Source organism: Mastomys coucha, unplaced genomic scaffold (genome assembly GCF_008632895.1).
Source record: "Mastomys coucha isolate ucsf_1 unplaced genomic scaffold, UCSF_Mcou_1 pScaffold21, whole genome shotgun sequence".
In the NCBI taxonomy this organism is placed as follows: Eukaryota; Metazoa; Chordata; class Mammalia; order Rodentia; family Muridae; genus Mastomys; species Mastomys coucha.
In genome coordinates, this window is record NW_022196904.1 from 115,799,836 (window position 1) to 115,805,495 (window position 5,660).

Below are 5,660 nucleotides of genomic sequence, written 5' to 3' on the forward strand. Positions count from 1 at the left end.
TCTCTCCAGGCTTTCCCTTGTACGGGGAAACTCAGTCTGCTCAAGAAACCCCATTTAAAGCGGAACCCCATGGTGCTTTCTGAGTCACTATATTCTCCTGCAGTAGCAATGTGATCTGTCAAAAGTCCCTCCAGGGCTTTCACTACTTCCTGAGGACTATCCAAAGTCGGCCTGAAGCGAAGACCTTCATCAGTCTGGCCTGCCTCATTAGGGCTATCCTGGACCTCCCGTAGATCCTTTTCTGCAGCTGCCAGACAAGACAAGCTCCTCCTTTGACATCCGCTGTTCCCTTTCCTCGACATCTTTTCTCCATCTCCAGCTTCTGCAACCTCACTTATGTTTGTTTCAGTGACTAAAGGCCACCTCCACAGCCATGCAGTGGTGGCCCACATCTTTAATCTCAGCACTTCGGAGGCAGAGGCAGGCAAGGCAGATCTCCATGAGTTTTGAAGCCAGTGTGGTCTACAGAGTGAGTCCAGGACAGCCTGGGCTACATAGAGAAACCCTGCCTCTAAAAAACAAAATAAATTAATTAAATAATAAAATAGAAGACCACCTCCTCAATTTTCCTGAAAGTGACCTTGCCCCTCCTCCTCCAGCTTTTGGGGGATTTACTTTTGACATATTTCCTCCTTATATGACCCAATCTGGTCTTGAACCCGCCTCAGTCTCCTAAGTACTGTGGTTACAGGCGTTTGCCACCACATCTGGTATCATGAGGTTTTAATCAGCCAGTCTGACTGCAGCAAGTTCCAGGTCTTCAGTAAGAACCTGTCCTATATAGCAGTCTTCCATCAGCCTAGAATGTTGCTCAAAGTGCCACATAATTAAGCCTATCAAAGCAATTACCAAGGAAGCCATCGATCTAATCGGTACCTCTTAAACATTTAGTGACTTGGGAGCTCTGGGGAATCAGCTGCCAGCCTCACTGGCCTCACAGTGCTTGTCCATAGGTCTAACTCAGAACACTCAGGATTAGTTCTATTGTCTCTTGATCTGTAACTCGCACAAGCACTTTCTCCCAATGCCCTGGGGAGAAAGAAGACAAGCCTAGGCTCTCTGTGTTTGCAAGGCTTCTGGATCACACAGTTCTGGAACATGGGGTGGGACGGAAGCATCTGAGTGTGCCTTCCATGTGAGCTGATTATGGTTCCGAGACAGTATGGTAACTGCGAGAGTCTCTGTGTGAAAAGACATCTTATGGTAGTGGCTCCTTCTTGACTCAAGTTAGCTAACTTAATTCTCAGACTCCTCATATGCTAAATGGTAGATTCATTTAAAAGTGTGAGGCTGAGAGAGATGGCTCAGCAGTTAAAAGCATGTAATGCTCGCCCAGAGAGTCTTGAGTTGCCCCAGCACCCATATCAGGTGGCTCACAACCAACTGTATATAACTCCAGCTTCAGGAGATCTGATACCTTCCAGCACCTATACTCATGTGTATGTACATATACACAGAAAGACACAACTTAAAAACAGTAATTTTTCTTTCCAAGACAGAGTTTCTCTGTATAGCCCTGGATGTCCTGAAGCTGCTCTGTAGACCAGGCTGGCCTCAAACTGCCTCCCAAGAGCTGGGATTAAAGGAGTGTACCACCATTGCTCAGCAATCAACCAATCAACCAATCAATCATTCAATAAGTTTAAAAGTCACTGAAGCAGGTCTAGCATCAGAAGGTTCTTGAGCCATGTTATCCAATGTGAATCAGTGACTGCTGACTTTCTGACCATGGGCATTTCTATGTCTGTGAAGTTCACCACTCTGACTACTGAGCAGCTGAAACTTGGCTAGTACAACCAGGAAACTGGATTCTTCGAGGGGTGTGTGCCTCTGTAGCTCAGGATCCACCTCTGCACCCTCCTGCTTCAGCCTCCAGAATGTTGACATTACAGGTGTGTGTCACCACTCCCAGCACTTTTCTCTTTAGCAGAATTCTCTTTAGCAGAATCCAAGGAAAAGGGAAAGAGTGAGTCTCCAGGGCCGAGGGGAGATGCCGCTGGGGAGGGAAAAGTAGGAAGCTACCCCAGCATGACTGGCCCCAAAGCATCCCTGAAGCTGGCAGCTGTGAGGAACACTGCCTGGGGCCACTTCCTGGGTGAAACACATCAATTGAACAGTTCCAGGCAGGGACAGCAAGTTAGGGATAAAACACTATGAACAAAAGCAAGCTGGGGAGGAAAGGGTTTATTTGTCTTATACTTCCACATCGTAGCTCATCACTGAAGGAAGTCAGGACAGGAACTCAAACAGGGCTAGAACCTGGAGGCAGGAGTTAAAGCAGAGGCCTAGAGGGGCACTGCTTACTGGCTTGCTCCTAGTGATTTGCTCAGCCTGCTTTCTTGTACAACCCAGGAGCAACTGCCCCAGGGGTGGCCCCACCCACAGTGCTCTATACCCTTCCCTATCAATCACTAATTAAGAAAGCGCCCTACAACCATATCTAGTAAAGGCATTTTCTCATTTGAGGTTTCCTCCTTTCAAATGACTCTAATGTGTCAAGTTGACATAAAACTAACCAGTACACTGAGTTATTAAAGACTAAAGACAGAAAAGGGAAAACAAGTAAACTCTTAAACTCTGCCAGGCCTTGTTGGGAGCAGGAGTTGGGGTCTGGGGAAGGCAGGGGTATATTGTTAACTTCATGACAGTTTAGAGACGTAAGGCCCAGTAACAGGTGACAGCCTGCTTTCTTACAGAACCCAGGACCACCAGGCCAGGGGTGGCCCCACCTACAATGTGCTGGGCCCTTCTCCATTGACCAGTAATTAAGAAATTACTGGACACCCTACAGCACATCTTATGGAGGCATTTTCTCAACTGAGGTTCCCTCCTTTCAAATGACTCTAGCTTGAGTGCCTGCACGGTGTGGAGCTATGAGTCATGCAGGAGCGCCTCCACGGGTGTGGAGCCAAGTAGTTCATTGATTGCTCAGGGGGCAGGGCAGGTCCAAATCCTGTGGGTGCTGCTGGTTACTGAGATGCCTCATTCTGGGTTCTCTGACTTTCCAAATCTAATGACCCCACTACCACCACTCTAGCCTTGCTAAGCATACAGACCCCACCATATCCTCAGGGCCAAACCCTGTCGTTTTGAATTTCAGACTTAAGTGGATATGGTGTTACAGGCCTGTAATCACAGCGCCTTCATACATATGCACACAATACAGACACACAAACATTAAATAGCAGAACACATTTTTAAAATGTTTAGCGTTAGCCGGGCGGTGGTGGCACACGCCTTTAATCCCAGCACTTGGAAGGCAGAGGCAGGTGGATTTCTGAGTTCGAGGCCAGCCTGGTCAACAGAGTGAGTTCCAGGACAGCCAGGGCTACACAGGAAAACCCTGTCTCAAAAAAACAAACAAACAAAAAATGTTTAGCATTGGTATGCCAGGCACTGGATGTACAATAATGAACATGATATGATTTCTGACTATCCATCCACAAGAACCAGACAAAGCCTAGACTGTGGGGTTTCCGTGGTACAGAATCAAAGGGATGGTTTTCATTTTGTTTGTTTTTTTTTTTATGTTTTTGTTTTTTGGTTTGTTTTTGTTTTTTGTTTTGTTTTGTTTTGTTTTGTTTTTTCGAGACAGGGTTTCTCTATGTAGCCCTGGCTGTCCTGGAACTCACTCTGTAGACCAGGCTGGCCTCAAACTCAGAAATCCGCCTGCCTCTGCCTCCCAAGTGCTGGGATTAAAGGTGTACGCCACCACCCCCCTATTTATGTTTTTAGAGACAGGATCCTGGGGCTAGATAGAGGGCTCAGTGACTAAGAGGCTGCTCTTCTAGAGGTCCTGAGTTCAGTTCCCAGCAACCACATGTTGGCTTACAGTCATCTATAACGGGATCCAATGCCCTCTTCTGATGGGCAGGCAGACAGAACAGTCATATACATAAAATACATAAACAAGCCTTTAGAGACAGGATCTCACTTTATAGCCCAGGCTAGCCTCAAACAGACAGTCATCCTACCTTAGCCTTCCAAGTAAACACAGGATTCTAGTTGTTTCTAATTGTTTTATTAAGTAGATAATTTGTCCAGATGCCTGACTGTATTTAAGTGCACCATGTGTATGTAGGAACCCTGGAAGGTCAGAAGAGGATGAAGATCAGGATGCTGACCCCCTGGACCTAGATGGTTGTGAACTGCCACCTTGATGCTGGGAACTGAACCTGGACCTTCTGCAGAAGCAGCAAATGCTCTTAGCTTCTGAGCCAGCTTTCCAGATTCTCAAGTCCAAACCTAAACATTACATTTTTAGTGCTGGAGAGATGCGTTAGCATTGAAGAACACATGCTGCTCTTCCAGAGGACCCAAGTTTGATTCCTGGTACCTATATCAAGTGGCTCACAACTGCTTAAAACTCTAGCTCCGGCCTTGGTGGGCACCTGCACTCATGTGCACAGACCTATAGACAGACACTCACATAATTTTTAAGGTTATATTTCATTTATTTTGTGTGTGAATATGTGTGTATCCACATTCATGCTATAGCATGCTCGTGTTGGTTGGAGGATAACCTACAGGAACTAATTCTCTACATCCATTGTGTAGGTCCCAGAGATCCAACTCAGATTTTTTTTAAGATTTATTTATTTATTATATGTAAGTACACTGTAACTGTCTTCAGACACACCAGAAAAGGGCATCAGGTCTCATTACGGATGGTTGTGAGCCACCATGTGGTTGCTGGGAGTTGAATTCAGGACCTTCAGAAGAGCAGTCAGTGTTCTTAACCTCTGAGCCATCTCTCCAGCCCCCAACTCAGATCTTTAGGCTTGTTTGGCAAGCATCTTTACCTACCCAACCATCTTACCAGCCCAGATCCAGGGTCTTGATTTTGTTGTTTGGTGTGCGTGTGCGTGTGCGTGTGCGTGTGCGTGTGTGTGTGTGTGTGTGTGTGTGTGTGTGTGACAGAGAGAGAGAGAGAGAGAGAGAGAGAGAGAGAGAGAAACAGAAAAGCTGATAGTTCATTTTAATTGATTTAGTTCCTTGTGTTGACAACCACCACACTTCCCCTCTTGCTCCTTGTGAAGTGCGATGGTTGCATGTCCTCTGGACAATAAGGCAGAAGACATGTACAACACTGGGGCCTCAGAGCACACCCGAGCCCACCTGCAGACCTGCCTCTTCACACTGGAGTCAGGACTGACTGGCTTCGAAGCTTTCTAGTGCTGTCTGCGGTCCACCACTTTTCAGATTGCTTCCTCATTATAAAATGTAAGATATGCTCCCCTACCAAAAAAGGATGGCCCAGCTGGGCACTTCCTACCAAGTCTGACAGCCTGAGTTGGACGCCTGGAACCCACATGGTAGAAGGAATCAGATGTCTTCTGACCTCCACACAGGCTCTGTGACATACTCAGGCCCCAACACACAAAATTAATAAATGTGACAAATAAACAAACAAATTTTGGAATCTGGGCATGGTGATGTAGTTTCTAATCCCAACACTGGAGGTAGATCTACATAGTGAGTTCCAGAACAACCAGTTCTAAGTTAAGAGACCCTCTTAAAAAGAAAGAACAGGCAGTGGTGACGCACGCCTTTAGTCCCAGAACTTGGGAGGCAGGCAGATTTCTGAGTTCGAGGACAACCTGGTCTACAGAGTGAGTTGCAGGACAGCCAGGGATACATAGAGAAACCCTGTCTCAAAA